We start from the raw sequence: 23,471 nt of genomic DNA, 5'->3' as shown, positions 1-23,471 counted from the left end.
GAAATGTCTGTCCTTCCTGGGCACCCCGCCGTGTTTAAAGCACCGTCGCAGACGCCGACCACGGCCAACCCCCGAGCTGACAGTCATACAGCTCACCCAAATGATCAGAGTCCTCCGCCAGCTCCCCCACAAAGGCCCAGGAGAAGGGCCAGCCAAGGGCAGCACCAGGTAAAACACATAATATATGTCACTATGTGACTTCCTTTAACTCTCTGCAGAGTGTACCTGTACTGGGTGTCCTGTGATCCTGTAGCGTAGTCGGCAGGCAGTATGGTCTGTGACCTGGCAAAATGTCATTGTGAGCAGAAGTCAGAGGTTGCAGCCTGTGATTATGTATTAAAATAATTCTATATGCCCAAATGAGGTGTAACGCCAGATATAGGTTTATTTTATTGTCCCTCTGTCTTATGCAGGTATGAGATTAAGGCACTGTATTGCAGACCTCTTTCTACGTTCCATAACTCTGCTACTAACTCAGCTTGCGTTCAGGAGTTTAGCCTCACTAGCTTTCTTCCCCCATAGCACCTGGCCTGCTCACAAAGTAATTCTGTCATTCTTATAATTGGCCATATAAATATTTTGGTGCTAAACTGGAGATAAGTTGCGAACCGGCCGCTGCGATGGGGACTACGATCGCAGCGGCTACGTAGACCCATCGCAGGATGATTCACAGCAAGTGCCATTTGTGGGTGGTAATGGGGGGGTGGGGGTCTGCCGAACACAGGCATGCCAGTGCTTTTGCACACTGTTGCAGGGGCGTGCATAAATTATCCACTGCGATGCCTTACGCAGTCTGAGGCCTCATAGCGTGCGTGGATGTTAGCAATTTCTGAGTAAGGTCAGAACTTGTGCAAGTGTGCGTATGGGTCCGATGTTACCGATTATTTTGCTATATTGCTAAAGTATACAGATGTAAAAGTAAGTGGGCGTCCTTATGTTAGGCTGTGATCGCAATGCAAACATTTACGAATCACCGCTGATATTAGCAACTGCGTTGTCTGCGTATAAGCAGAACAGCGATTCATTGTGAATCAGGCCCACAGTTCTCAATACTGCACAGTTAGGTCCATGATGGTGTATAAGAAGGTACCATTTGGTATTATAGAGCGCACTGACGCTAAAAATGGCCATCTCAGTCCTTAGGACGTATGGATGTACACAAGGGAAGGCGTGTGTAAGGGCATTTGCAGAAAGTCGCAGTCGGGCGACAGCTTATAGACGCAGCTGCGTAAGAATCGGGCCCTAAGGGTGGTAAATGAAGGAATAGAGGCTGAGGAACACTACTGTGCCGGGGACAGGTGTACTACTTGATTTTCAATGCCCATATTGGCCCTCGCTTCATTGCCATCTCATAGGGTGCAACTCTGCTACCCTCTTCACCAGCGCGCCCGGATTCTGACGTAATGTTCATTGTGTTTCAGCGTGTCTGCAGTGAGGGGTGCGTCTCGTTTCTGCCACTCCAAGATCTCGGGAAGCCGCTGTCTAACCTGTGTCCGGGATCGCAACAAACAAGCCGGGTGAGGCCTCGGATGATTCACAAGACTCTTCATCCTGATGGCCAGTATGCCAAGGACTGGGCGCTGCCATAGGTCAGGGCACTGCTTAGTAAGATGGTCTCCCATGCCAGCTCATACTCAGTCATGATGAAATCTATATACATGCCCTCCATAGTTTACATTTCCAAGTATGAATACGAGAGATCAACAAATTAACTGTGATGCGATTTAACCGTACTTTAGTGAAGAAATAGGCGTTGGTGCCAGACATGCCTGTCACTATTAGAACTACCACCCATGGTGGCGGCACCCAGCTGGCTCTTGAAGCATTTATTTAATGAATGAGGAGACCTCAGCAGCAGTTATTTTGAACGACATAAAAAGAACTAAACCAGGTGTTTATCTGTTGAAAGCTCTGCACGGATACCACACGCAGAACAGCAACTGGTGGTTACATCTCAGCAAACAGACACCAGAGATTATCAACTGTGTCTAAAGGGCAACCATTGCCTCCTTTCTCTACACCCTCATCATCTCTCACCTGGGCTACTTCAACTTTCTGTATCTGGTCTTCCCCTCTACACTCCTATCCCCTCTACTGTGTCCCAAATACCGCAGCAAACTAAACTTCCTCTCTTGCAGCTCCACATCTGCTGGACCATTATGCAAATCCCTACCCTGCTTCCACAGCATCTCCAGAGCTCACCCCCTCTCCCTCATATCTCGGATCTTGTCACAAGATACACTCCCTCTAGCCCCAACTGATAACCAATTCTAACTCCCACCTCAAGGGCTTCTCCCTACCCCTCCTGACCAATCTCTCCCCCAACCTTCAATCTCGCAAAGCCCGTCTCTTACCTATACCCTGTTCTATCCCAGCTTATACTACTCCCAGCTACGGTACCATCTGCACTGTGTCTCCCCATAGCTTCTGTGGTCTCAGCATCGCTCTCTCCCTAGAGTGTGAGCTCTCACGAGCAGGGCCCTCTCCTCTCTTTCTCACGTCTGCACCAGCTTTGTATGGACTTGTCCTTCACATGCGATCTGTAAGTCTGCTCAGAGCCCTGTGGAACATTACAAATAAAGCATGACGGAGATGGTAATATAAATACAGTATAATATTGTGAGGATGTAATGTGAATAGCATCCAATAAATATATTTTATGCAATTTCTAGAGTGTGATATTGCTTCCCTTGTTGCCGTATATAAATGGAGGCTGATGATGGGTTTGTAGGATTGATTTTAATGCTTTTTAATTGAGCTCAGGATCCTAATTCGAGCCTTAAAACAGGGACGGCCTGTGCACGAGCAGCTAGCACCCCATCATTTACATCATGGGGCTGGTTCTGCATCGGAAGCATCCGCCTTCGCTTCTCCGTATGGCCGCCTGCTCACTAGCCTATGGGAGAATCCACCCGTGTACGTAGAATATCTGTGCGACCAGATGCGCAATTCCAGTCACCTGCTGTTCTTACATCCACAGACGCCATCATTAGTATCAGGACTTGCATCCACCCCACACTGGCTGCATAAGATCTGCATGATTTTAAGTATCAATAGCCTAAGGCAGGAGTTACAGATATCTCGTACAAAAGGCTATTTAGTGTTCTAGTCAACAATCCCAATTATTCTTAATGGGACTGCATTGAGCCCCTATGTACCAAGCTCTGAACACTGTACCTTTTGTGAGCTGTACCCATTGACTAATGCCATGTTCATACGGTGTTACCTGCCTTGTGCCATTCTCACAGGAGAGGGTTCCTGCGATCCCAAAATAACACTGGCGGATATATGCAGTGTGTGTACGTATGTGTAATATATATATATATATATATATATATATAATCGTATACCACACTTCAGATCATGCACCCTTCACATTTCTATGTCAATTAAGCCCCGCCGGTGTTACCCCACATTTTGGATTTTCCCCTCTTAGATAATAACACGTGGGGGTAAGTGTAATGGGGTGTGGTATAAAAGATCAACAGCAGTCAATGGGTTGACACCAGATGGTCGACAGGGTCAAATGGTGAATAATTAAAAGGTCAACACGGAAATGGTCGACACCTATTCCTTTTAACTTTAACCCTAACCCTCCCCCTTGTGCCTAAAGCTGGGTACACACTAGACTAGGGGTGGGCAATAAGCAGCCCCCCCAGATGTTGTATAACTACACATCCCAGCATGCCCTACCACAGTTTTGCTATTTGGCCATGCTAATAATGGGATCTGTAGTTCTGTAGATCAGTCTGGAGGGCCACTTATTGCTCCCCCCCCCCCCCCCTGCACTAGACGATGTGCAAACGATGCAACGTCGTGAACGGTTTCCCTTGAACTCCCAGACAGACTATATAGTGCATACACATAGACGATTTAACAAACAATCAAAAAAATAGTTTGCTCTCCTAAATTTGCTTGCTCTCGGCCGGGTCGTAGCACATATAGTTTGGTCATGCGTACACATTCAACGATATGCTGCAAATCGTTAACGATATCGCCAGATTGGGCTGCATGTACAGACGTCAAAAGAGGTGTTTTACGACGCGCTGGAGTGTGCATCATACATGATATCGTGCGTACACACTAGACGATGTGAACGAGATATCGTCCGGATCGTAGGATATATCGTGTAGTATGTATGCACCTTAACCCGAACTGTCCCCTTCCACAGTCTAACTCTAACCCTACCTCTAGTGCCTAACCCTAACCATTCCCTTACGCAGCCGAACTAACCCTCTGCCAAGTACCTAAACCTAACAATCATGAAAAAGCATGTCGACCTTTTGACCACGTTACGCTGTCGACCTATTTCCTGTCGTGCATCTGATATCTGATGTATCGACCTATTAACACTGTAGGCATTGCAGCTCTTCCATTCGCATACCAAACATAATCGCCTGCAACTTGCAGGCATAGGTGAAAAATCCCGGCTACTCTGCCCAATGTATCAAAGTGGCAATAATTTAAAAGGCAACACCCGATTGGTAATATGTGATCAAGCTACCGGCGAAACGGCCGTCCAGTGTTCTGGGAGCTCCCTATGTTCACAGGGAGACCCCCCCACACACACATACCCACATCGCCTCTCTGTGTCTTGGCTCCACAGGTATTCCTTCAGCAGAGCAGCATTCTCATTGGTGGTCCCCGCTGTGTATTATATGTGTGTGGTGTTCTGCGCTGCAGCTGCAACAGGGCAGACAAGAGGTGGAGGTGCCCTGACGGCAGATGCTGATTCTATCCATTTTCTGAGAGCCATTGTGCCTGCTCTCTCATCTACATAGAGGGAGCATCTCAGTGATCACCATACAATACTGAAAGCCTCCCAGTGACCACTATACAATACAGGAAGCATCCCAGTGACCACTATACAATACAGGAAGCATCCTAGCGACAGCTATATAATACACAGAGCATAACAGTGATTTCCATAAAAAAACAGAGAGCATGCCAGTGACTGCCCTACAATACGGAGAGCATCCCTGTGTCGATATACAATACAGAAAGCATCTTAGTGACAGCCATATAATACAGAGAGCTTCTAAGTGATGGTTATACTATTCAAAGCACATTACAGTGGCTGTTATATAATACAGAGAGCATGTTAGTGGCTGAGGGTACTCTAGTGACCATTATATAAAATAGAGCATTATTTTGACACTCAATATCAACCACTCATTAATTACCCCTTCTCAAAATGATGGCCTCAACTTGCATCATCATAACAGCCCCTTTCAACATTTACTCCTTTATAAACATTACATTTCTTATTCTTTTGTTAATTATCAGCAAACCAATTAATTACATTCATATTCATTAACCCGCTATTTACCACAGTCAAAATAACCCCTTCATCTAAAGCCGGGCACAGGGACACAGCTGGTACGGCGGCTGTGACACTGTAACGTAGCATTTCGCAGGCAGATACACCCGCATGCACCCACAGAACATAGGCATGCTGCTATGTCATTATCCTGTTCCCAGAATGTGCAGAGTCAGGGCCACCAAGTGCCCTGTGTTGTGCAGTGCTCCCCCTGCCGTCAGCCCCTGTGACCTGGTACCTGAGGTTTTCTTATCGTACCAACCAAAGCATCAGACAGGCTGCACTTATATCATTTACATTGGAATCATCTGTACATGCCCCACACCATGACATTCAGGGGGCAGGTGCAGAATAAAGGAGCAGGAATTTGGTGAGATAAGTACATTTGGAAATGTGACAAAATGAACATTAAAAAATATATATATCGGCAATATAGAAAGGGGTACTTGTAATTTATAATGGCAGTAGTTGATTATTATATGACCTGAAAAAATGTGATTATCGCAAGCGTAAGTGAGGAGCTCGGCTTAGCCGATATATAACAAGCTGGCGGGGAGAAAGGATTCATCTCCGTAAGCAGTGTCTGGGTACAGGGCGCAGAGTCTTGCAGGATGTCGCTCCGCTCAGTGTGTCTGCCATATTGGGGCCCCCATCTACCCTCCCCATCACATGACTATGGCAGAATAAGGGGGGGGGCACAACATCCCACCACCAGGGCAGCATTGCTCCTCAGCGGTCTCCGTAACTGGCGCCCGAGTACCTAGAAAAGATGGAAATTAATCAGATATGTTTGTGGAGACAGCGAACCGATTAAGAGGCACACGCGAGAAATTGGCGTTTTTTCTGTTACTGCGCGTGAATCTCTAAAGACTCCTATGGCGCACGCGTTACACAGTGTACGCACAATGGCGCTGCTGCGATTGAGACGTCTTGGAAGATGCTGGCCGGTGACTGGGAAGTGGGTAAACGAGCACAGAGATGGTCCGGCTTACAGGCGTGTTATGGGAGTGTCGCAAGCGTCTTGCTGAAGTGTAGGAAAATAAAACGAATATGTACTAAAGCAATGTTCTGACAACATTCATAAATGTCACTAAGGGGTCCTCTAAGAAGAGGAGAATGCTAAATATCAATTTGAAGCGAATTTCTTGATTGTGACCGGATTAAAATGTTTTGAAGGAAATATTTACCTCAAAAAATGTGTTACCTTTGTTAAAATTGGTTGAGTAAAAATAGAGGGGCTGATTCAGCAAGGATCGCAGTAGCAAAGACGCACGCAATCGGTCGAATTATTCGCATTGCGCATGCATTAGTGTCGTAAATTCATCCCAGACGCCCGGAGGCAATTTAGAATTTGGTGCCCCCCCTCTAAAAAGAAAAATCTATCTATACGCGCCAAAACACTAATATAGAATATGTGAATTTGTTTCTTTTAGGCCTATTTACTAAAGTAAATTTGCAGGATCCCCCCCCCCCTTTTTCGGGTATATACAGCTATGTGTTAGTCACAGATAAGACAGTGACCTGTATAGTGCAGTTAGCATGAGGCTCAGAGTCCTCCTGATAGAGGGGAAAGCCACCTGATGTGGGTGGGGAGCCCTTCTGATACCCCCGATAGAGGGGAAAGCCACCTGATGTGGGTGGGGAGCCCTTCTGATACCCCCGATAGAGGGGAAAGCCATCTGATGTGGGTGGGGAGCCCTTCTGATACCCCCGATAGAGGGGAAAGCCACCTGATGTGGGGTGGGGAGCCCTTCTGATACCCCCGATAGAGGGGAAAGCCACCTGATGTGGGGTGGGGAGCCCTTCTGATACCCCCGATAGAGGGGAAAGCCACCTGATGTGGGGTGGGGAGCCCTTCTGATACCCCCGATAGAGGGGAAAGCCACCTGATGTGGGTGGGGAGCCCTTCTGATACCACCGATAGAGGGGAAAGCCACCTGATGTGGGGTGGGGAGCCCTTCTGATACCCCCGATAGAGGGGAAAGCCACCTGATGTGGGGTGGGGAGCCCTTCTGATACCCCCGATAGAGGGGAAAGCCACCTGATGTGGGTGGGGAGCCCTTCTGATACCCCTCGATAGAGGGGAAAGCCACCTGATGTGGGGGCTTTGAGGACTGAGTTTGAGTCATGATACTGTAAGACTGCTACTGTGGTGGAACTACAAATCACAAAATGCCCAGTCACACGCTGACTGCTTCACATGCCGGGAAGTTGCTCCACCAAATATCTGCCCCCAGACTCAGTCACTGGTGCCCCAGGCCCCTGCCTCCCATGCCCTTACCCGCAGCTCCATCTGGTGCATCCCTGTTGACATCCAGCTCCTGGAAGATCTGCAGCCGCCCTTATGCTCGGGCCCCCGCACAGATCTGCCACCAGGGAGGAGTGAGATGGGGAGTTGTGGGTGAGGAAGGGCGCCAGAGTCACACTGGCATGAGAAGCTGCTGAGGAGCAGCGACATCAATGAGCGGAGACCGGCTATAGATAGACGGAAGCGGCAGCTGATGGTCTGACACGGAGCCCTCCACTAGTGTATGGTTATGGTGGCTCCTCAGGTGCCGGGAAGAGGTGCCATGTATTGGGTGGCCATGACGGTACACTGCGGGTATATATTTACAGCCCTAAGTGGGGTGAATACATTGTGGGCAATGGAGGAGGTGCCCCTTCAATGCTGGAGCCCGGCGGCAGGCACCACCATTGTCTCCCATAGTTCTGCCCCTGCCATGCGCTTGCATCGCAGTGCGCAAGCCCAAACTAGCAATTGCGATGGGAACTGTGGGCCTAATTCAGACCCGCTCGCGAGCGCTGAGCACTCGCAAGAGGATCGATGTTGGCCAAGTGCGCATGCGCACGGTGGAGGCGGCTGTCGTGCGCATGCGCGAGACCCGCTGTCGCTATGGGTCTCGCCCCAAAGGGGGCGTGCTGTCGATGGTAAGTGACAGCACGCCCCCTTGGGTGGGCGTGCCAGGGGCGTTGCTGCCCAGACGGAGGCGTTCCCATGGGAACGCCTACCGTCTGGGGCCGGCCCCACTGACATCACAAGTGATGTCAGTGGGAGTGCTCTCGGCTCTGATAGAGCCAAAAGCTCTCTGGGGCTTGCGGCAACGAGACCCTACCACAAGGGTCTCGTCGCAAGGCCGATGGTCCCGCTGGTCTTGACCATTGCGACCATCATTTTGGCCGCTCACTATAGCTGTGGGTGGTTACCCACAGCTATGCAAGCGGTCAGGAGGCCGCTCTGAAATCTAAGAGGGACGGCCCTGATTCAGAGCGAGCGCTCTGTCAGAGCGTCCGGCTCTGAATCAGGGCCAGTGTTTGCAGAGACTACGCCGTTACAGGGTCGTGCATAGATTATCCACTGCAACACCATACGCAGCCTAAGGCCTCATAGCGTGCGCAGAAGTAATTCCTGAGTGAGGTCTGACCTGCCTTAACTATGCGTATGGGTCCGATGTTACAGATTGTTTCGCTATATTGCCCAAGTGTACGGATGTGAGTAAGGGGAAGTGGGCGTCCTTATGTCAGGATGTGATCGCAATGCGAATGCACACATTTGCATTTCACCAATGATATTAGCAACTGCGCTGCGTGCGTTCTAGCATAATAGCGATCCTTGCTGAACCAGGCCCAGGTTTCAGATACTTCACCTCCTCTATCAGAGTATTAATCAGTGCATTGTGAGGAAGGGGCCAGCCGTGTCCATCTCAGGCTTTGTATGGAACAGACAAGACGCCGGTAGTGCCGGATGCCCCATTCCTCTTCCCGTAACTACATGACACCTTTCTTGTGCTGGGAAGAAGTACGGCGGCCGCTGCGTGGGAGTAATGGCCCAGCAACCAATAAACACATACACAGGTAACGCCATTGTGGGGCAGCGGTGTGTATCGGGAGGAAGTAATGAGATCTGGCTCAGACGACTGATGTTACCCCTGACTAACGTGTTGCATACAGTTAAACAAGTGTCTGCGGGCTAGTGCCGGGAATGTGTAACAGACACCCCCCTCCGGTCTCTGCAGTCACCCGATCCAGTGCACTGCAACCGTGGCGAGGGGAGCAGGACTGCCAAGACCACTCTGGGGCTGCTGTCACTAAGGGCTCTATGTACTAAGCCTTGGTGAGAGATAAGTCTAAGGGGTAAATTTACTAAAGTGAGAGTTTTTAGAAGTGAGTTTTAAAAGTGATGTTGCCCATAGCAACCAATCAGATTCTACTTAACATTTAACTAGCAGCTTCTAGAAGATAATAGCTAGAATCTGATTGTTTGCTATGGGCAACATCACTTTTAAAACTCACTTCTAAAAACTCTCACTTTAGTAAATTTACAGGCTGTGTTTGAAAACCGTCAGGAGCTGATTGGTTGGTACTTTATCGCCATCCACTTCTACCTTCAAGGCTTAGTACAAAGACCCTTAAGCAGGGGTGGAAGTACTGGTGGTGCAGTCTGTGCACTGCAACGGGGCCCACCACAAAATAGGGGTCCACACTGCCCGGCGCCGTTTGTAATTGTATGGCAGGCTGCAGTGCAGCTGCTTGCTGGACAGTCATCAAGGCTGTGACTGGGCCGGCCGGCAGCTACACGTAGAGAGGACAAGGGCACAGTGCAGTCAGGCTCAGCACTGCAGTGCACTACTGGGTAATATAACCCTGCAGTGGGGTCAGAGGAGCATGTGCTGAGCTCTGATTGGAGGAGCCCATCACATGCTCCTCTGACCTGGAGTTTAGCAGCAGCGCAGTCGCATGGGTGTGACTCATTGTGAGGCTGTGACTGCTGCTCTGCCGGCTGCCTGAAGATGCTGCTGGTGAGTACAATGTGTGGACACTACAGTGTGGCATAATGTGGGGGCACTACAGTGTGGTATAATGTGGGGGCACTACAGTGTGGCATAATGTGGGGGCACTACAGTGTAGCATAATGTGGGGCACTACAGTGTAGCATAATGTGGGGCAGGGCCGGCTCTAGGGGCGTTCAAGTGCGGTCGCACAGGGGCGCCACCTGTAGAGGGCGCACCCCTCCCCAGCATCCCGATTTCAGAGGGACAATACTGTCCCGCTGTTCCACCCGTGGGTCAAAGTGGCCCGCTGGTGGTCAAATCGGGAGGTTGGGGACCCCCACCGCCACAGCTGCGCCGGACCCCCGGAGTGTGCATGCGCGCGGCAACCATTCACCAATGGGAGAGTGCTGGGAAAGCCCAGCCAGTGACGGAGAGCTGGGCTTTACCCCCAGCCTGACGTTATTTGGAGGTGTGCCATGTGGGCACGCCTCCAAATAACATCACGTAGGGGGCATAGCCTATGGTAATTAGGCCATGCTCCCAATTTTGGTCGGCTTTGCTGCGTGCGATTTAAGGGCGCCTTGTTCTGGGCCGGCACAGGGTGCTCTGCACCCCTGGAGCAGGCCCTGATGTGGCACTACAGTGTGGGATAATGTGGGGGAACTACAGTGTGGCATAATAGTTTGGGCACTACAGTTAGACAAAGTGTGGGAACTACTGGTGGCATGTGTAGGCACTACAGTGTAGCATAATGTGTGGGCACTACAGTGTGACATAAGTGGGGGGCACTACAGTGTGGTATAATGTCGGGCACCCACTGCATCTCCCTGTCACTCACTGCCTGTCACCTTCTCCCACAGTCACTGCTTTTCCCTGTCACCAACTGCCTATCCCCTCTCCCTTTCATCCATTGCCTAACTATCCCTCTCCCCCTCTTCCCTCTCCCTATCACCCTCTCCCACACTGCCTCTTCCCTCTCCCTGTCACCCACTGCTTCTCCATGTCACCCACTGCACTTTGAACTTGGAGGAGGGGGGTCGAAAGCAAATTTTTGGACCTGGGCCCACCACTCACAAGTTCCGCCACTGCCCTTAAGCCTAGTAAACAATCACATTTTATGTCTATGAATGAAGTGCACCTGTCCCCTACTTCTAGCAGAAGCTGCCATGTTGTTGACTTATCACAATGAAACCAACAAACTTACATGGAACAACTGAGTCTTTGTATTCCTCTGGTAACATCACGGAGCCATCTCATGCCTCCTGAGAGGTCTCCAAGCAATTCATAGGCTTCATTCTCATCCAAATAACGGCTCCTCGCACCTCAGTGATGGCAAATGCTTATGCATAAACTAGGTCACAGATAGCAGTTTAGTCACAACATGGCTGCTTCTACCTCACACATGTCCACATTACTGGGGAATTGAGAGACCTCTCCTGTGTGTCGGTGACAGACACACTTTAAGCAGAGATTGTATTATGACAATAGACTTAAGGTGCCTACACACTAGAAGAGTTTTTGCACGATTCGGCCGATTCTGACGCATCGCAACGATAAATCGTGCAGTGTCCACGAACAATAACAATGCAGATGCGCGCTCCGGCGGGTTTTTACTTGTATCCTCAGATCTTCCCTACATGCAGTAAGATCTGGCAATCTCATTAACGATTTGGCGCAGATCATTCATGTTTTGGCACTACCGATCGTCCGACCCATATGACTTGACTTGCATTCCCTGGTCACTCCCCTTCTCCATTTTGTACAGCATCGTGACAGCAGGACGAGGAGCACAGCGATCACCAGCATCTCTTCAGGCCCCGATTATTCTGTTTATTCGGTATGAGAGTACACAGTGCTGCTGCCACCTTCCTGGCCACCCATTTGTATATACGTACCCCTGACCCCAGCTATGTATATATTCCCCTGACAACCCATGTGTGCCCACCAATTTGTATATTCCCCTGACCACCCATGTGTGCCCACCCATGTGTATATACCCCTGACCACCCATGTGTGCCCACCCATGTGTATATTCCCCTGCCCACCCAAGTGTGCCAACCCATGTGTATATTCCTCTGACCACCCATGTGTGCCCACCCATGTGTATATTCCCCTGACCACCCATGTGTGCCCACCCATGTGTATATTCCCCTGACCACCCATGTGTATATTCCCGTGCCCACCCATGTGTATATTCCCCTGACCACCCATGTGTGCCCACCCATGTGTATATTCCCCTGACCACCCATGTGTATATTCCCCTGACCACCCATGTGTATATACCCGACCACCCATATGTGCCCACCCATGTGTGCCCACCCATATGTATATTCCCCTGACCATCCATGTGTGCCCACCCATGTGTATATTCCCCTGACCACCCCTATGTGCCCACCCATGTGTATATACCCCTGACCACCCCTATGTGCCCACCCATGTGTATATACCCCTGACCACCCATATGTATATTCCCCTGACCATCCATGTGTGCCCAGAATACTAGAGGAAAAATTTAAATTTGAACCCAAATTATCCACAAGTTTTATCATTCCCAATAGCTACTCTATGATACAGTCAGTTCCGGACAATCTAACAGCCTACACACTGTTATTGGCTCTAGCAGCCCAACTAAAGATTGAATAAACTAAACGCTGTAAGTGTTTGACTTTATTTACAGCAGGGGTGGGGAACCTTTTGCCTGCCAAGGGCCATTTTGATATATATACAGTCAGGTGCATAAATATTGGGACATTGACAGAATTTTCATATTTTGGCCTCTATTCACCACCACAATGGCTTTGAAATGAAACAAACAAGATGTGATTTAACTGCAGACTGTCAGATTTAATTTGAGGGGAATTACATCCAAATCAGGTGAACGGTGTAGGAATTACAACGGTTTATATATGTGCCTCCCACTTTTTAAGGGGCCAAAATAATGGGACAAACTAAACAATCCTAAATTTAACTTTCACTTTTTAAATAATTTGTTGCAAATCCTTTGCAGGCAATTACAGCCTGAAGTCTGGAACGCATAGACATCACCAGACGCTGGGTTTCATCCCTGGTGATGCTCTGCCAGGCCTCTACTGCAAATGTCTTCAGTTCCTGCTTGTTCTTGGGGCATTTTCCCATCAGTTTTGTCTTCATCAAGTGAAATGCATGCTCAATCGGATTCAGGTCAGGGGATTGACTTGGTAATTGCATAACATTCCACTTTTTAGCCTTAAAATACTCTTTGGCTGCTTTTGCAGTATGCTTCGGGTCATTGTCCATCTGCACTGTGAAGCTTCGTCCAATGAGTTCTGAAGCATTTGACTGAATATGAGCATATAATATTGCCCGAAACACTTCAGAATTCATTCTGCTGCTTTTGTCAGCAGTCACATCATCAATAAATACAAGGGAACCAGTTCCATTGGCAGCCATACATGCCCACGCCATGACACTACCACCACCATGCTTCACTGATGAGGTGGTATGTTTTGGATCATGAGCAGTTCCTTTCCTTCTCCATACTCTTCTCTTCCCATCACTCTGGTACAAGTTGATCTTTGTCTCATCTGTCCATAGGATGTTGTTCCAGAACTGTAATGGCTTTTTTAGATGTTGTTTGGCAAACTCTAATCTGGTCTTCCTGTTTTTGAGGCTCACCAATGGTTTACATCTTGTGGTGAACCCTCTATATTCACTCTTGTGAAGTCTTCTCTTGATTGTTGACTTTGACACATATACACCTACCTCCTGGAGAGTGTTCTTGATTTGGTCAACTGTTGTGAAGGGGTTTTTCTTCACCAGGGAAATAATTCTTCTGTCATCCACCACAGTTGTGTTCCGTGGTCTTCCGGGTCTTTTGTTGTTGCTGAGCTCTCCGGTGCGTTCTTTCTTTTTAAGAATGTTCCAAACAGTTGATTTGGCCACACCTAATGTTTTTGCTATCTCTGTGATGGGTTTGTTTTGATTTTTCAGCCTAATGATGGCTTGCTTCACTGATAGTGACAGCTCTTTGGATCTCATATTGAGAGTCGACAGCAACTGATTCCAAATGCAAATGTCACACCTAGAATCAACTCCAGACCTTTTACCTGCTTAATTGATAATGAAATAACGAGGGGATAGCCCACACCTGTCCATGAAATAGCTTTTGAGTTGATAGTCCCATTACATTTGGCCCCTTAAAAAGTGGGAGGCACATATAGAAACCATTGTAATTCCTACACCGTTCACCTGATTTGGATGTAATTACCCTCAAATTAAATCTGAAAGTCTGCAGTTAAAGCACATCTTGTTTGTTTCATTTCAAAGCCATTGTGGTGGTGAATAGAGGCCAAAATCTGAAAATTCTGTCAATGTCCCAATATTTATGCACCTGACTGTATATGGTGCTTCTGTCGCAGATTGAACTAGGTAAATAAACACATGACATAAGGGCAGCCATGTTTCTTGACCTATTCAAATCAGAGCCAGAACCGCCATATACGTATCATAGAGCACCATAGTTATTGGGACTGATAAAAGTGATTGGTAATTTAGTTTTACTATTGTATTATTATTATCAGTTATTTATATGGCGCCACAAGTGTTCCGCAGCGCCTTACATAGTACATAACCAGGTTGATTTACAGTGACTTACAGTACAATACAGGACATGGATAATATACATTGCTACATTTGTGACCATAACATCCAGATAAGCAACCAAGTGTTAGGTGCCCTAGTAGAGAGAAAAGCTGCATACGCACACAACGATTTTGTTACCAATGATTTTCTGTCAGGTTTTTTAAAGTGTAATGAACGATTTTTATGAACTACAAACGATTTTTGCATATTCCCTTAATGAAAATTGTTCAGTTGACAAGTCTGACTGAACTACAAACGTGAACGCGCATGAACAATAACCGTTCATCATTTGACTCAGAAAGTGAACGATTTTTTCAAACGATTATCGTTAAACGATATCATTTAACGATAATCGTTCAAAAAATCGTTGTGTGTATGCACCTTAATGGTGCGTACACACTGGGCGATTAAAGTGGACGACTGAACGATAACGATATCGTAATCGTTCAGTCGTCCACTTTATCGTCCATTTTTAAGCCCAAAAAGATGAACGATGACGACGACGCGCATTCCCGCGGGTCGTTCGTCATCATCGTTCATCGGGCTGACATGCAGGCCAACCTGACGATCTCATCAGGTTGCTGCATGTCAGGGAATGGGGGAGAGAGCCCGGCGCTGAACGATATCGTTAATGATATCGTTCAGCGGCTGTGCTCAATGTCATAAACGACATTGAGCACAGCCTGCCGGGGACACACTAGACGATATCGCTCAGGGAGCATATCGTCGAGTGTGTATGCACCTTTAAGCTGCATACACACACAACGATTTTGTTACCAACGATTTTATGAACGATTTTTATGAACGATTTTCTGTCAGATTATCAGATTTTTTAAAGTGTAATGAACGATTTTTATGAACTACAAACGATTTTTGCATATTCCCTTAATGAAAATCGTTCAGTTGACAAGTCTGACTGAACTACAAACTACAAACGTGAACGCGCATGAACGATAATCGTTCATCATTTAACTCAGAAAGTGAACGATTTTTTCAAACGATTATCGTTAAACGATTATCGTTAAACGATAATCATTCATAAAGTCGTTGTGTGTGTATGCAGCTTTATGGAGCGTACACACGGTCAGATTTGTCAGACTTGTCAGATTTGTCAGATGAACGACTGAACGATTAAACGATTTGAACGATTTGGACGATTTGACCAAAGTTTTGAACGATTTGAACGATTGAACGATTTTTGACTGCATTAAAATGAATGGAATCGTCCAAGTCTGACTGCAAACCCATCAGATGTCAGATATCGTTATCTGACAAACGGGAACGCGCATCGTTGATCGTCCATCGTTCAGGCATGTCAGATATGAACGATTTTCCATCAGATATGAACGACTGAACGATTTTTAAATCGTTATCGTCCATATCTGAAGAAAAAATCTGATCGTGTGTATGCACCATTAGAAGTAGATGGAAGTAGAGTAAGGAGAAGCACAAGAGGGTAGAGGGCCCTGCTCATAAGAGCTTACAATCTAAAGGGGAGGGGATTGTATGCGTATTTGTATTGACAAGATTTTTACTTTTCATACTTACAGTTTTATTACATGCAGCCACGTTGGCAGCAAATTTTATACTGTTTTAAAGTGTTTTTACACTTAATGTTTACTACTATTTAAAAAAAAAGGAAATAAAAAAAAGTGTGGTGTGTTTTCTTACCTTAAATATAATTACAACTCTGCGCTTGAGTATAAAAAAAAAAAATCAATGTGTTTATTTAGTTCATATATAAATTGCATAAACAAATTGAATAAAATTGTATATATGTAAAAGCCATCTTGTAATCGCTCACATACATCTAGATCAGCATATAACAACAATTGTAGTTGAATGCAACATAGTAAATGGCAACATCAAAACTGATAATTTGTTAATGTAGTAGCTTGAATTCAATTGATACTTTTCCCTTTTTATTTTTAATTCTCAGTCAAAAGGATAGTGTAGCTGTAAATCAGGGATGGGGAACCTCATATAAGGCCCCCGGAATCATTTGGTCTGGCCCTCGGAGCTTTTGTCTGCTAGCCTCATCTGGCTAGCAGGGTGCCCAGAATGGCACCCCGCAGCCAGAATCTATGCTGCAGTGCCACCCGGAGCGTCCTTAGGACACTTCAGACGGTCACACCGCTGCCCTCAAATTGTTTTCGCGGCCCGTATCTCCCGTCTAAAGTGACAGGAGATCGCGGGCCGCTATGCAATTGTTCCAGATTTTCGTGTTGATCGCGCCCAAAGTGGTTGGGTTTAGCTGCGTAAAGAAGCTAAACCCGACCAAAGTGCTGGGCGCGATTGCGAAAAGTGATGTTTGGGCACCCAAACATGTAACTTTTCGCACATTTCAGCTCTCATCCCCCAGGGGCTGCGAGCTGAAATGTAGCGCTGCCAGCTGATCGTGCCCAACAGGAGCAAGAATTGAATAGTTCCGTCGGGCGCGATGGGGGCAGGAATCAATTGAATTCCGCCCTCAGTATGCTTCGGGCATCTCTGTAATTACAGGTGATTGTGGCCCCGCCCCTGTGGGACATCACACGGAGGGGGCGTGGCCTGCAACGAGCCCGCAAATAATGTTATATTATATATATATATATATATAATATAACATTATCAAAATGGCCCTCGGCAGACATAAGGTTCCCCCACCCCTGCTCTAAATAAAGTCACACACTTACACTGCTTGAAAATATACAGACCACACTTACAGCGTTGAGTTTATTAAATCTTTAGTGGGGCTGCTAGAGCCAATAATTACCTCCAGTGTGTAGGCTGTTTGATTGCCCAGAACACAGGCGCCAAGAGTCCCCAGTTTTCAATAGAGAGTCTCTATCGGTGTATTTATATGTCCTCCTTAGTAGGTTGTTTTTACCGGTATCTGTGTGCCCAGTGATTATGGCATGCCTGTCCGCATCAGCCGGCTCACACCTGTTTGCAGGCGGGTGTTTAGTGCAGTAAAACCGCCGCTGTCGCTTGGTCCGGGACGTCTGAAGCCACATACACCAGAGGGATAAACAGGAGGATGTCGGGAGCACCCACGCATTTAGGTCACGTCTGTGTTAAGGGCAGATGTGTTTCTTGACCTGTTCAAATCAGCACCAGAACCGCCATATATATCATAGAGCACCATAGTTATTGGGACTGATAAAACTTGTTGATAATTTAGCTTTACTATTATACGTATATAAAATAGTTTCTAATATACGTATTTATATTGGAAAGATTTTTAATTTCCATATTTATAGTTTTATTACATGCAGCCATGTTGGCATCAAATTTTATAGTGTTTATTACATTTAAAAATAAATAAATAAACAACTTTTTACTTTCACAAGAAATAAGCGTGGTGCGTTTTCTTGCAAAACTGGTACTTTCACAATAGCTTTGCAAGTCTCAGGGACGATGACGCCCAAAGCTTGAGGGGAGATGTGGGACCCAAACTTCAGGTCAGCCAGGAACCTCAGTGTAGCCACCAGCCTCTCCTCAGCAGGGATGGCCCTACGCAGCCTAGCATCCTGCCTCCGGATATAGGGAGTCACCAGACACAGCAACTCCTGGAAGGTGGCGTCTTCCATAAGCAGGAAGCTGCGGTAGTCATCCAGATTGTTCTCCTGAATCCCCATCAGCAGGGACATGTGAAAGCGAGTATCCCTCTGCAGCAGCCACTCCTTGGTCCAGCATGCTCTCCTCCTTCGCTGGGCCCTCTCCTGGATCAACTGGACCCCAGCATAGGCTCACTAGTCACAGAGCAGAAGTGCGCAGAGCTAATATGGCGCCCGCTTTATATACCCTCTAGTTAGTCCAGACCATTATTTAAAGTTTGCTAAAATCATTAACTAATCGGCAGGTGTTTTGGTAAGCAAACGATATATCGTGCACGATCTAAAGATTTGGGAACCATTAACGACCCACGATATATCGGTAGGTCGTTGGTCAGATGGCACTGTTTTATGCATATCGTATGTCCGGGAGTTCAAAGTAAATCGTTGACGACATTGCATCGTTTGCGAATCGTCATGTGAGTAGGCAACTTTACATGCTGGGTGTAAATGGTCAGATAAAATCCCCAGACGTTCATGCAGCCAACATAATGGGGAGAAATTAAATTCAAGACGAAATGCCGTCAGACGACACCCCAATGTCTACCGTTCAATATGGTAAGCAATAGGTTCATTTTCCTAAGCATCACTATGGTTTAGCGAAAAGCGAAATCAAAACAATTTATATAAACCACCAAGAAACACAATGAATAGCTCCATTATTATGCTGCCAAATTTCCACACTTACTTCTTCTAATCTCCATCTACAGATGGTGAAATATTTATATTAGTTACTAACAATAGACCATGTCACTTTATATATAATGTCACTTTAATATTCCATGTAAAACAGCCGATTTAAGGTATTAGCGCTCATTACTCTGCCCAAATAAACCTGCCTACCTATCTTCATTGATATTAGATATATATATACGTGTTGCTTACGTGGTCAACAAGCGGTATGTGGATCTCGGCACCGTTGGGTCGACAAGCGCTGCTTAATACATTTTAGGCACACCGGCAATACAACGTAACGTATAGACATATATAACCGTTATTTGTAAAGCGTTAACATATTCCACAGCACCTTACAGAGAATACTCACATCTGTCCCTGTCCCAGTGCAATTTACAATCTATGGGTCTGATTCAGCTTGGATCGCAGTTGCTAATATGCACGCAATTGGCCGATTGTTGCATTCTGCGCAGGCATCGCAGTACGAGATCTAGCCACCGCGATAAGGACTGCGATCACAGACCCATCGCGGAGTGATTGACAGGAAGTGCCATTTGTGGGTGGTGACGGGAAGGGGGTCAGCCAAATGCAGGAGTGCCAGTGCGTTCGCATGTTTTTAGGGGCGTGCATAAATTATCTACTGCAAAGCCATACGCAGTGCGAGGTCTCACAGCGTGCGTGGCTGTTAGCAATTCCTGAGTAAGGTCAGGGCTTGTGCAAGTGTGCGTATGGGTCCGATGTTACCGGTGGTTTTGCTATTCTGCTAAGTATTACGGATGTGCGTATGTTAAAGTGGGCGTAGCTGTTTAGTGCTGAGTTTGCATTGTGATCGCAGTGGGGTGGCTTGCTATCACAGTTGAACTGCATGCGTACGTAATATTACGATCGGTAGTGAACCAGGCCCTATATTCCCTACAACATTTGAGAGGAAACCGGAGCACCTGGACGAAACCCATGTAATCGCAGAGAGAACAAACTCCACGCAGTTAGGGCCTTGGTGGTAAACGAACCCAAGACTTCAGTGCTGTGAGGCATTAGTGCTAACCACTGCACCAACTGTGCTGCCCATATATGTATACAGTATCTGTACATGTTACACTTCCTCAGGCCTAGTCTGGCCAGCCGGATGGGAGATGTGCAGGGCAGGTAACAGGATCAGGCATGTGACAGGCTGCATCCCGACCTGCACTCCTATCTGATAGAGAGCTATTACCGGAGAGAAGTAATCTATAGTATGACCATCCACCTCCTGCAGTCACTGGAATATACACCGACCTGTCACACTAATAACACTTGTACGACATATGACAACCAAATGGTCAAATGAATTCAAAATATTTAATGCTGCTTATTTATAAAGAACAAACAGACTGCGCTCACTGTCACTGTTATATCCTCTATAAACCCGTCTGCATTCTGGGACATGTACTAATGTGCTGCCCTAATATATGGAGTAATGGGTTATTTTTTTAGTCCTCAATATAAATGTGCAACATTTAGTGGGGTTTATCCGGCACGTTAAGACCCAGAGATCGACCTTTCCACGCAGTTTTAAGAGCGAGGAAAAGTCAGCGACAAAGGCACTCTGATGTGGTTTAACGCAGTATCAATGGGTTAGCGTGCTCTAAACCAGGGTTTATCGCACGGGGAAAGGCAGTTTTATTGAATAGCTCCAGGCATGAAACCCAGAGCTTTTCCTCGTGCGGCTAATTGGTTTACCCCTAAGTCCATTTAAAAACCAGGATGTTCTATAGGGTTGTAGTTATAATAGAGCCGGCTGGGACGCCATTTGTTGAAATCCCGGCTTCGGAATAACAACCTGGAATTTAACATGTGCGGCTAAATCCTGATGCCAGTTCACAGACCGACGCCAGAATCCCGACAGACGGCATTAGCTGTTAGCCGCAGGGGAGGGGGGGGGGTGAGAGTTAGCTTTAGCCAGAAAGGGGGAGGGAGATTACAGTTAGGCTTGGGGAGGGGTGAGGCACCACTGGGGGTGGTTAGGTTTAGACACTAACAGGAAGGGTTAGGGTGCAGGGTTAAGATTAGGGTGCAAGAAGGAAGGGTTATGGGGAGGGGTTAATATACTTACCCGATCCCTGTCGGGATTCCCAGCATCGGGATGTCGCTATCGGTATTTTCACAGCAGGCATCTCCCGACTGCCGAGATTTCATACCCAACCCGTTCTATATGCTATATCACAGGTTCTCAAACTCGGTTCTCTGGACCCCAAACAGTGCATGTTTTCCAGGTCTCCTCCCAGATTCACAAGCAAAATAAATAGTTCCAAGTGTGGATCTTTTAAAATGTCAGTGAGTAATAAATAACAAGAGATATGGTAAGAACTTACCTTTGTTATCTCTGTTTCTACGAAGTCCATAGGGTCCACAGGGTTGACCATGGGGTATAGCTGGATCTGGATCCATGGGCACCACGCAGTTAAAGCTTTAGCTGCTCCCAGGATGCACTTGGGTCCGTCCTCCTCTATACCCCGCCCCCGCGCCACAGCACCTCAGTTGGTAAGCAGCCAAGGCCGGAGGAGGAGACTAAACAGAGAGAAGGAAGACTGGAACACACAAGAAACCATACTCACAGAAATGGTAGACGGAAAACCGGTGACCAGCCATACAGCCCATTTGAAGCCAGGTGCGTCAGGGCGGGCGCCCTGTGGACCCTATGGACTTCGTAGAAACAGAGATAACAAAGGTAAGTTCTTACCATATCTCTTGTTTTCTACTTCAGGGTCCATAGGGGTCCACAGGGTTGACCTTGGGGATGTCCCAAAGCAGTTCAACTAAGGGCGGGGACGCTCCTGTGCTGAAAGGAGCACCCGGCGCCCAAAGGATGCATCCTGAGAGGCGAAGGTGTCAAACGCATAGAACCTCAAAAACGTTTGAATTGAAGACCAAGTGGCCGCCTTACACAGTTGAACAGGAGAGGCGCCATGTCTAGCAGCCCAAGAGGGACCCACAGAACGAGTGGAATGAGCCTTAACAGAGGCTGGCACAGGTAAACCCTCCTGTGCATAAGCCTCACAAATAACGGAACGAAGCCAACGGGCTAACGTTTGTTTGTTGGCAGGTCAACCCCTCTTGTGAAAACCAAAGAGGATAAACAAGGAATCAGACTTCCTAACCGAAGCCGTCCGGTCCACATAAATTCTAAGCGCCCGGACCACATCTAAGGAAGTCTCGCCAGCTGAAAGATCAGGGGACTGAAAAGCTGGCACAACAAGTTCCTGATTAATGTGGAACTTCGAGACCACTTTGGGCAAAAACTCAGGACGAGTGCGGAGCACCGCTCTGTCCTGGTGAAAAATCAGGAAAGGAGGGCGACAGGAAAGCGCCCCCAATTCAGACACCCTCCTGGCCGAAGCAATTGCCAGGAGAAAAACAGTCTTAAATGTCAGCCACTTGAGCTCCACCGACTCAAGAGGCTCAAACGGAGGACCCTGCAGGACCCGTAGAACCACCGCCAAGTCCCAAGGAGCCACAGGAGGCACAAAGGGAGGCTGGATCCTGAGAACACCTTGGAAAAAGGTGTGAACACCCGGCAGTATTGCAATCCGCCGTTGAAACCACACGGACAAGGTGGACACATGAACCTTCAGAGATGCAAGGCGTAAGCCGAGGTCCAATCCTGATTGAAGAAATTCCAAGATCCTAGAAACTCGGAACACCTGAGGATCATAATGTCTGGACTCACACCACTGAAAGTAAGTGTGCCACACCCTGTGATAAATCCGTGCTGAAGCAGGCTTGCGTGCCCTGAGTATGGTACCAATAACCGAACTGGAGAAGCCCCGAGACCTCAAGACGGCTGTCTCAAGAGCCACGCCGTCAAAGACAGCCGACCCAGATCCGGGTAAAGGCAGGGCCCCTGAGACAACAGGTCCTGACGCTGAGGAAGAAGGTACGGAGCGTCAATGGAGAGGCTCCTGAGATCGGAGTACCAAGGACGTCTGGGCCACGCCGGAGCTACCAGCACGAGCGTGCCGCCGTCCTGCTTGAATTTCCGCAGAACCCGAGGAAGTAGGGATATCGGAGGAAACAGATACGCCAGGTGAAACGTCCATTTCACCGACAGCGCGTCCACCAGACTTGCGCCTGCGTCTCTTGTCCTTGACCCGTAAACGGGCAACTTGTGATTGTGACGGGAGGCCATCAAGTCCAGCTCCGGCAGTCCCCACTTGTCCACGAGTAGCTGAAACACCTCTGGGTGAAGCGACCATTCCCCGGGATGCACGTCGTGACGGCTGAGGAAGTCCGCTTCCCAATTGAGGACTCCTGGGATGAAGACCGCCGAGATCGCTGGAATGTGACCCTCCGCCCAAGTCAGGATGCGAGACACCTCCGACATCGCTGCCCGACTGAGAGTTCCTCCTTGGTGGTTGATATACGCCACCGTGGTGGCGTTGTCGGACTGCACCTGTACCGCCCTTCCATGAAGAGCGGGGCCGGACGACTGCAGGGCCCTGTATACTGCCCGCA

This window comes from Taudactylus pleione, unplaced genomic scaffold (genome assembly GCF_031769625.1).
Source record: "Taudactylus pleione unplaced genomic scaffold, aTauple2 ptg000194l, whole genome shotgun sequence".
In the NCBI taxonomy this organism is placed as follows: Eukaryota; Metazoa; Chordata; class Amphibia; order Anura; family Myobatrachidae; genus Taudactylus; species Taudactylus pleione.
The sequence above is the reverse complement of the archived record's forward strand: the minus strand, read 5'-3'. Positions refer to the sequence as shown.